The sequence below is a fragment of the Furipterus horrens genome, unplaced genomic scaffold (genome assembly GCF_987537825.1).
Source record: "Furipterus horrens unplaced genomic scaffold, mFurHor1.1.pri manual_scaffold_5, whole genome shotgun sequence".
In the NCBI taxonomy this organism is placed as follows: domain Eukaryota; kingdom Metazoa; phylum Chordata; class Mammalia; order Chiroptera; family Furipteridae; genus Furipterus; species Furipterus horrens.
The window spans coordinates 133354335-133365020 of NW_028327175.1; positions in this window are offsets into that span (position 1 = coordinate 133354335).

The window sequence follows — 10686 nt, forward strand, 5'->3', positions numbered from 1 at the left end:
CATGACTGGAATCTTTATCATGATTGCTGCCATCCTGACAGTTTTGTTTACCTTTGCTTCCCAGGCAGGGCTATCACACCTCCTATGCTCTAGGAGGCAGAGCCCCGTGCACTCGTCACAACCAGGCAACCCTCTCACCACACTGTGACATTTTCTGTGTGTGTGTGAGTCCAAGATAAATTCCTGCCATTCACTCTCCATTGAGAGACCGGAAGCCTCCTCCTCCATCCTCACCCCCTCCAGGCCTCACAGTCCAAGGCAATGGGGGTCTGCCTTCCCTGTCATTGGAATCGCAAGCTGACGAGTCTGGCTTGCAGCTGGGGGTGTTACCCAGACACTTCTCACCTCCCCTTAAATACGAGTGTCTGTGCTTACCACTCTCCTGCCATCATGGACGCTGCTGCCGCCGCCAGCAGAACTTAACCTCTCCACCCCGGCTTCATCCCTCCTACCCATCAGGATGAGCACCACTTCTTTATAACTTCTTACATTGAACTTCCATTTACTTTCTGGAACTTTTGGTTATTTCTGGTTTTGTGGTAGTTGTATTCCTTCTTAGTGGTGGAGGGAGATGGTGAATGTCAGTCTAGGCCTCCATCTTGGCCAGAAGTCTCTATGATCTTTTTAATGTGTTGTTGGATCTAGTTTGCCAATATTTTGTTAAGGATTTTAGCATCTATGTTCATCAGTGTTATCAGCCTGTAGTTTTCTTCTTTGTTGTGTCCTGACCTGGTTTAGGAATAGGGTAATACTGGCTTCATAGAAAGAGTTTGGGAGTCTTCCCTCATCTTGGATTTTTTGGAATATTGAGAAGGGTAAGTGTTAGTTCTTCCCTAAATGTTTTGTAAAATTCACCTGTGAAGCCATCCGGTTCAGGGCTTTCGTGTGCCAGGAGTTTTTTTTATTACTCTTTCAATTTAACTCTGTTATTGGTCTACTGAGGCTTTCTGCTTCTTCTTGATTCGGTTTTGGAAGATTATATGTTTATGATCTCCTTCCTACTACTTGTTCTGGGATTTGTTTGTTGTTCTTCTAATTCTTGTAGCTATAGGGTTACATTTCTGCTTCTTTTTGATTCAGTTTTTGAAGATTATATGTTTCTAGAAATTTCTCCATTTCATCTAGGTTGTCAAGTTTCTTGCCATACAGTTGTTTGTAGTCTTTTCTTACAATCCTTTGCATTTCTGTGACATCGGTTGTGCTTTCTCCTCTTTCTTTTATGATTTTATTTATTTGGGTCTGTTCTCTTTTTTTCTTGATGAGGCTTTCTAAAGGCTTGTCAATTTTTTTTTATCTTTTCAAAGCACCAACTCCTCCTTTTGTTGATCTTTTGAATTGTCTGTTTAGTCTCTATGTCATTTAATTCTACTCCAATCTTGATGATTTCCTTCCTTCTACTCACTCTGGGCTTTGTTTGCTGTTCTTCTTCTAGTTCTTGTAGTTGTAGAGTTAGATTTTGTATTTGAGATTCTTCTCTCCTTTTTAGGTAAGTCTCTATTGCTATAAACTTTCTTCTCAGGACTGCTTTTACTGTGTCCCATAGGTTTGGGCTGTTGTGTGCTCATTATCAATCACTTCCAGAAATTTTTGATTTCTTCCTTGATGTCATTGTTAACCCATTCAGTTTTTGAGAGCATGCTATTCATTCTCCACGAGTTTGAATGTTTTTGAGTTTTTTCCTTGAGGTTAATTTCTAGTTTCAAGGCACTGTGATCGGAGAAGATGCTTGATACAGTTTCAATTTTCTTGAATTTGTTGAGGCTTGTTTTGTGTCCTACCAGTGGTCAATCTTTGAAAATGTTCCATATACACTTGAAAAGAAGGTATATTTAGCTTCTTTGGAGTGAAAACTTCTATATATACCAACTAAGTACATTTGATCTTGAGTGTTGTTCAATGCCTCAATATCCTTGGTGTTTCTTTGCTTCAAAGATTTGTCCATTGTTGACAATGGGGTATTAAAGTCCCCTACTATGAATGTGTTGCTGTTGATATCCTTCTTGAAGACCTCCAACATTTTCCTTATACATTTGGGTCCTCCTATGTTGAATGCATATATGGTTACGAGGACTTATCTTCTTGATGGATTGTTCCCTTAAATATTATGAATTGTCCTTCTTTGTCTCTTTTAATGGCCTTTGCTGTGAAATCTGTTTTGTCTGATATAAATATTGCTACCCCAGTTTTTTTCATGTCCATTTGCTTGGAATACTTTTTTCCATCCCTTTTCTTTCATTTGTGTAAATCTTTGGTTTCGAGGTGTGTCTGTTGTAGACAGCATATATGTGGGTCATATTTTCATATCCATTTCACTACCCTATGTCTTTCTATTGGAGCATTTAATCCATTTACATTTAAGGCTATTATTGACAGGTATTTATTCATTTCCTTTTGTACCTGTGTTCCCCTCCCTCTCTCTTTTTCTTCTTTTTCCTAAAGCATTCCCTTTAGTATCTCTCACAATGCTGTGTTGGTGGTGATGTATTCTTTTAGTCTTCCTTTGTCTTAGAAACTCCTTATTTCTCCTTCCATTTTGAAAGAGAGTCTTGCTGAGTAGAGTAGTCTTGGTTTTAGGCCTTTGTTTTTCATTGCTTGAAATATTGTTTGCCATTTTAATTATGATCTGCCCTGGAGTGGTGAGAGAGACTTCAGATCTCTTGGAATGGATGGTATTTTACACAAGTTCAAAAATATTTCCTCTTACTAAATCATTCTGTTTTTCACGTTCTATTGACAAGAATTTGGGGCTTTTTGGAGAAAACATAGCAGGTTCCCTTTTATTAAAAGCCACTTTGCATTTCTGTTCTACCTTTAAAACCCCACGGAGGGTGGGATTGATAACAAGCATAAAGACAAAAACCAGCCCGTTAAGACCCAAGTTCCCATTTTTGGGCTGGGCTCTACACAGCTGTCGTCAAAGTCTTTTGAACCATGCCTGTCTGTGTCCCACAGAGTGGGCCTTTTTGGTTTCATCTTCATTGGGATCCTCTGTGCTTCCTGGACTTGCATGACTTTTTCTCTCATCAAGTTAGGAAATTTTTCTGTCATTACTTTTTCAATCATGTTTTCTATCCCATGCTCCTCTTCTTCTCCTTCTTGTATCCCTATGATATGGATATTGTTTCATTTCATGTTGTCCTGCAGTTCTCTTAAACACTCTTCATTTTTTTAGCCTTTTTTCATTTTGTTGCGTTGTTTGGGAATTTTTTTCTACATTGTCCTCTAACTCGTTGATTTGATCCTCTACTTCGTTTAGCCTGCTTTTGATTAACTCTACTGTGTTATTTAGTTCAGAAATTGTATTCTTCATTTCTTCCTAGTTCTTATTAATAGTTTCTATGTCCTTTTTTATGCTGATGTAGTTCTCAGTACATTCCTTATAGCTTCCCTGTAGTACTTTGTAGTTTCCCTGGAGTTCTTTGTAGTTCCTCTGGAGTTCATTGTAGTTTTCTTTGAATTTGTTGAGTTCAATGAGCTTCGTCATTACTATTGTTTTGAATTCCATGTCTGATAGTTTGTCTCTATTTCATCTATCCCTCCTTCTGGGAATTTCTCCTTTCCTTTTGGTGGAGTGTTGTTTCTGTTTGGTGGGATGTTATTTTGCCTCCCCATTTTGGGTGCTGGTCTTGTTTGTTTCTGCTTCTTAGATTGATCTGCTTTTGCTTTCTGCTTTTGTGGTGTGACCTTCTGTGGTAGGAATTCTGTGTTATTCAGTGGTGCAGACTCCTTGATCTCCTTAATTTGATGCTCTTGGGGTGCCCTTTATGCCTTTTATTTGGACTCTCTAGTAGTATTTTGGTTTTGTTTGTTGTGTTGCTCTTTGGTGGGCCCTCACTTTAAATTAGCTGATTGCGAGTCACTCTGCCACTTCTGACAGCTGTTGAGCTGCCTCCAGCTCATGCCTCTTGGAGGGAAGTAGCCTGATTATGAGATTTTTCCCATAGCGCTGAGGTTGAGTCTGCCCTGGGATTTGGTCTGCTGCTCTTCCAGTTTTTGCTCCAGAACCAGCGTCCAAAGTTTTCTGAAGCTCCTCTAGTTCATTTCACCTTCTTTCATCTGAAGCCTAGGTTGAGCATAGGAAGTGTGCTTTTTCTGCCAGCTGGCAGGTGGGCTGGATCAGTGGGCGGGGTTGGGGAGGCATTTCCCTGTGATGTCATGCAGGCCGGGGGCATTCCCTCGCGCTGGCTGGCATGAGTGCGGGCAGGCAGCAGTTCCCTGCTCTGGTGTGTGGGCAGGCCAGGAATGTACCACTGTGCTGGCTGGTGTGTGCACAGGCCAGTAGTGGTCCCCTGCTCTGGCATGTGGGAAGGCTGGGAACATTCCACTGCACTGGCTGACGGTAGGTGTGGGGGCCGAGCGCATTCCTGCAAGTGGGCTCCTATGTGTGCGCTCATCAAGGATCTATCTCCACCCCTAGCCTTTCCTCCTCATCTGCAAAAAACAATCAATAAATTTAAAAATATATTAAATAAATGAGAAAAGGAAAAAAACTACACACACACACACACACGCAAAACGCTACTCCCAGCCTCCCAGAGCCAGAGGTTACCAGGTCAACTCCTGGTTCTGTCAGTGGGCACAGCCTGGATCTCCACCTCCAACTGCTCTCAGGGGAGACCCAGAGGCATTGAAAAAAACTTTCTGCTCCTCCAGCCACTGCCCAGGGAGCCAAGCCAGCCAGAACTTGTGCCTCTCCCATCTCTCTTCCATGTACCTCACTATACAGGTTGCTCCAATGTGGCCTCCTCCGCTGCCAGTAGTGCCAAGGCTCAACTCCCACCAGTATCCAGATGTTAACAGATGCTCTGTCCACATTCAGCTGAAACTATAGATGAGTCTCAGGAGCAAGCAAGGGCAGCCTCTCCTCACTCATCTGCCATCTTCCAATCTCAGTATCTTTTTCTCTTGTGTCTGTCTCTCTTGAACTGTAAGTCATTAGATTTCCTTAGCCTTTCTCCTCTACTTTCCTTTCTTTGGCTTTTGTTCTACTTGATTTTAGATTCTAACTTTTTATTGTTTGATTTTTGTTTGTTTTATTATGTTTAGGTTTTATTTTTCATTTAAGATTCTTGTGCTTTTGTTATTTTTTAATTTTATTTTTTAATTCTATTATGTACTTGTTTTGTAGATGTAACATCATTTTATATCTCTCTCAAGGTAGTTAATACAAGGTTTATCATTTTAAAATTTCCTATATGTCCTGCATTGTTTATACTTCCCATATTGGGTTCTATTTCCCTCATTGTTTTGGGCTCTCTGTGTCACGCTGAAGACTTTAATACCTGGTACCTCTGTGCTATCTTTATACCTAAAACAATGTACAAAAAACAACTTGGAAATGAAGGTTACTAGGACCTGTGGATCTCACCAGAGTGTCATCAGAGTTTTTGGTCCCCCACAAATTTATGTTCAGTCTTCTCTGGGCTTTTCACCCTCCCCCAGGAAAAGTCCTCCAGCTGCCTGCCTGGGGATACAGGCCTGCCTGATGCTGTTCTAGAGTCAGAGCAGAGGAAAAGGCTAAAGTGCCCACAATTCAGCAGGAGTCTGACTTTAGTCTTACCTTCTGTCCTCTGCTTTACCTAGTCTCCCACAACCTGTCGCATTGCCATTCAGGTCACCTGGAGAATAAACCTCTGGTCTCCACTGATAGGGGAGCAGGAGAATGGCAGGGTGGAGAGGAGGGACAGGGCCTCCAGATGCTGTGGGGTGAGAGAAGAACTTGATGGTCCAATTGCTTTATTTATAGACTTCCAACTATTCTCCCTCATTTTTATCCCCAAGCTTGACCCTTGCTCCTTGGTTTTGGTGTCCCTGGATGCTGAGCCCCTTGGGAGCTCATAAGGTGGTACATTCAGCAGTCATAGGAAAAAGTCACTGTAGGAGAGAAGCTCAGACCTTCCATGTTCTGTAAAGTCAATTTCACTCCTCCACCAGTTTTCACTTGAATTCCCTGTCTGCCCTCATCTTGTGTCCTTAGTCCAACTGTCCCATTATAAACACAGAAAAACTAGTACTTTTAAAATTCTCATGCTCCGTTTTGGTGGGAAGAGCCAAATGCTTATAGCTAAATAGCCACATTCATCTGGAAGCCCCTGTGTTTTAAAAAATAAACCCCTTATTCAGTTATACCAGAAAAGCTTATTTTACATATAGATTAGTAACTGGGTGAAGGTGGGTGAGTAAACAGAACCAAATGAATAAAATATAATTTTATACTTAGGGAAGTTACAAATGACTTTAAATGACTTACTAAGATTTATGAACAAGATTCACACTTTTCCTGAAAGAGCCTTAAATATCTTTTGAAAATTAACTTAAATCCCAAAATTAAAATGTTCAGAGACACTATCATTAAAGCCCTGACACAGAATGGGAAACCATGGCCTCCCCTCCCAATTTCACCTCTGCCCTTGCATTCTGGAGTAAGTATAGTTTTCTGGGAAAGTACAGCCAGGACTCTCAGGGAAGATCTCTTCTTGGGGCTCGATTGCTGAGGAAACCCCTTCCTCACAGCAACAGCAGAGGCAGACCCTCCCCATGGCAACCCAGCAACTGTGACTAAAATATTGTTTTCTCCACACGTTGGAGTCCACTCTTGGGAGCATTGGGATTTAATCTTTTAAATGTTACAAATCAATTTTCAGAAATCTTAGGTCATCAAGAGGGCAAAGCCCCCAGGTTTAAAACCTCTGATGGCCACACACAGTAAATCTGTGTCTTAACAGTTCATCTCAGGAGACCAAGCTGCAGCAGCAGGGACATCTGTTTGATAGGCTTGCTCAGCAAAGCAGGTGGTACCTGTGTCAGGCTCCTCCAGGCATGGCAATCCCTTACCTTGTCAATCTTGTCTTTCAAAATGACTTCATTGAAATGGAGTTTAGGGCTATAAAGACTTCAGCCACAGTGACTCAGAAGGATTGCAGGGTCCAACTACCAAATTATAAACAGAAAAACCAATGCCCACGAAGTAAGGCCTGTCCAAGCTCACACTGACCTTTAAAAGCAAGCTAGAATTCACCTCCAGGTAACCTGTTATAAAGACAATTGTACCATCTCCTCTGCTGGAACCAGACTAGCAAAATGACAGATGCCCAAGCCCTTATCTGAGGTATGGGAAGACAGACCCAGATAACTCAGTATCCCCTCCTGCCCCATTACAACCCAGACCAATGCCTTGGTGGACCTTGGGCTTCCCTGTCTCCCTTTGAGCTAAAGACTCACAGGGAAATTGTTAACACAAGCTGTTACAGCCACTCGGTGATTTACAAGCTGAGAGAACCCAGCCCAGCTCCTCCCTATAGCTCCTACCTCCCCTTCTATATTCTTGTGACTTGTTTATAACTCTTATAAAGTTATTTTTTACCCCGATTCCTATTTTGGGGGGACCAAGATGGCCGCGGAGTAGGAACAGTGTTCTCAGCTCGCTCCTGTTAAGGAGACAATCCAGGAGGAACAAACTCGGGGAGGAATGACTGAGTGAGTGGGAATATCTGATAACGTGAACGGGGAGGAGATCGTGGGAGCAGCGTGGAGGGGGGTGGAGGGGTTTATCACAAACTGCAGACTGAGTCATTCTGAGACTCCCTGCGTTTGCAGTATCAAGCCGGAGAGCTCACTAGCCGGGAGTGAATTCTTGTAGGGAGTTAGGGAGAGGATTTGGCCGAAAAAGCCAGAGGAGGGAGAGAACAGTGAACAACCAGGACTGGGAGAAACTGTGTGACCTGAGTCTAGAGAGAAACATCCTCAGCTGCAACCTCCAACGGAAAACTCGGCATCCCGGGCGCGCCCAGCACTAGCGTTAGGGCCCTACAGAACAAAGGAGCAGTTTGGGGGCAAGGAGACAGGCCGCACAGAAAAACTGCTGCGGAACTCCGGACCGGGGGAGAACTGTGTTCTTGAAATCAGTGTTTGCTCTTTAGTCGCGCTAGAATCCCACAGAACAAAAGGCAGGTTTGGGGCTAAGAGAGAAATAGGATGTGCAGGGTGTGTAAGTAGGGAAGAGAGCGGAGGCGGAGGTTCTGGAGGGGAGACGGTTTTAGGGCAAGGAGAAGGGCCCGCAGGGCGGCAGAGAGCTCTGGGGAAGGAGAGTGCTGCGCTGACCGACCACACTAGATTCCCACAGAACAAAGGGACGGTGCTGTGGCGGGAAGAAAGATAGAGCGTGCAGGCCGATAGACAGGGAAGCCAGCGGAAGCGGTAGCTCAGAATAGAGAAAGTTTTGGGGCAAGGAGAAGAGCACAGGCAGGAAAGCCACTGCAAAGCTCCAGACTAGGGGAGAGGCCCTGGGCAGGAAAGGGCCACTGGGCCCGGCACTTTGACCGACTGTGCCAGAGTCCTGCAGAACAAAAGGACGATCTTGAGACAGGGAGAGAGGTGGGGTGCGCAGGCATATAGACAGGAAAGAGAGCAGAAGCTGTAGCCTGGGAATAGAGACAGGACTGGAGGCAGGGCGGGGATTGCTGGCAGGCACAGGCTGGACCAACAGAGGGAAGGAGTAGCTGGACAAGCCTGAGGAGGGCTGAGGCTGCCTCAGGAAGGGACAACTAAAGGCAGCTCACAGCAGAACGGTGGTAGGCCCACGAAAAAAAAACTAGCAACCCCAGAATCAAGCAGAACCCTCCCACAGCCAGCCAACCAACCAGAAAAGATTTGAAACTCATGGAATTTTGAATAGGAGCAGACTCAGGAAGGAAGCAAGGAAAAACCAAAAAACAAACAAACCAAAAATACCCAGAGACTGTGCATAAAAGTTGAATTGAGTTAAAATCCTCATTCTTTTATCTCTCACTCTCTCTCTAACTACCCCTACCGTCAATCCCTTCTTATTCTCGCTCCTTTTCTCCCCTCCCCTTCCCCCCATTCTCTCCCCTTAGCATTCTCCCCTGCATCCTATTCTCAGTTAATTTTATAATTTTAAGTTCTCTCCCTTTCTCACCCTCTCCTTTCTCTGCGCTACGCACCTTCAACTTTATTAAATTTCTTTCTTTATTTTGTCCCCCTTCAGTCTACATTCATTTTTATTTCATCTCTTGTCCTTATTTTCCTTCTCTCCCTATACATAATCTCTCTCTCTCCCTATTACACTTTATATTCTAATCTCTTAATATTCAAATTATAATTCTAATCTATCCCCCTCTCCCTTTACTCTCCCATTCTTACCCCTTCTCTTTTTCTACCCCATCCCCCCACTTCTTTCCCTACCTCTTGTATTTCTCTCCTTCATCCTATCTTTTGTCAACTCTTCAATTTCAATCCTCCCCTCCCTAATATCTCCTCTTCCTCCTGATTTCCTTCCCTCCTCTGAGCTCTTTTCCTCCCAAATCCTCTTGCTTTCCTATCTCCTATTCCTCTCTCTCTATATTCACCTTTTCTCTCTATCTTGCAACTTTATATCATGTTTTAATCTCCTAATCTTTTTTATAATATATAATTTAAAAAAGAATTTTAATCCAGTCCCCTCTCTTCTACCTCCCCTTCTTCTTTTGTTCTCTCTCCTACCCTTCTCTTCTCTACTTTCTCTCTCTCTTTCCTCTCTCCCTTCCTGTCTTGCTATTTTCTACTCTGTATTTTTATCCTTAAAAAATTCTCTCTCAATCTATTTCCTACCTTCTAACCTCCTCAGCCCTCTCTTTCAATTTCTGGCTGTCTGTCTACCTGGATGTCTGTTGTGTCTACCCTACCTCCCACGCTAATCATATAGTATATACCGATTATATAATCCTAATACTATACACTTCCACTTTCACACTCCACACTGTAACCCTCCCCTCCTTTTCAAACAGACAGTGTAAGTGTTAATTGCTCTCTTACATAACCTTGATCCCAATTGCTAATATTAATACTCTATCAACTTCCAGCTCAAAAATTACCCTTCCTTCATTTAAAACAACTCCTTTCTGTTTCTCCTACGAAATAAGAGTCCCAGTATCTCCACAAGTATATTAACACAGGCTCATTTGCAGCCTATAGTGGGATTGTATTTGGGGGAGACATTGGAGGGTGTGGGTTTCTTGCCTGGGTTGTGTAATTATGTTTTAGCAGCACCTTCACAAAAGATCTCAAGACAAGGTGGGCAGAGTGACTCTCAATCAACTAACCAGAGAAAAAGATCCACCAAAAAGTAGCTGAAATACAACCAGACAGATTAAAGAAATATCATCAAGGACAACACAGACGGAGATCCAGGAGGGCGGAGGAGTAAGTGGAAGCTACACTAACCCCCTCCCAGGACCAGCCAGTGCTGACTCAGCCCCAGTACAGCAGACAGACCATCCCTCTCCAAGTGGTGTCATACTAAGGGGAAATAAAAGCCCTGCCTACAGGAATTAAGTTGCCACACCCACGGTCCTTAAGCCTGACGGCTGATCACAGATTGAGTATAGAAACAACTAAAGAAGAGAGACAAAGGCAGTAGATCCCTGGAAGTCTCCAACAGGCTGCCTAGGGCCAGTCTGGTACATAATCTGACGCTACCAGAGGCAGATCCAGGAAGAACAGATCATTCCAAGAAGCACCAACAAACAAAAGGAATCACAAAAATGGGGAGACAGAGAAACAACCCCCCATCAAAAGGAAAGGTAGAATCCCCAGAAAGAGTGCTAAATGAAATAGAGGGGAGCAAAATATCAGATACAGAATTTAAAACATGGATTATGGAGAAGCTAAATGAGCTCAGCGGAAACTACA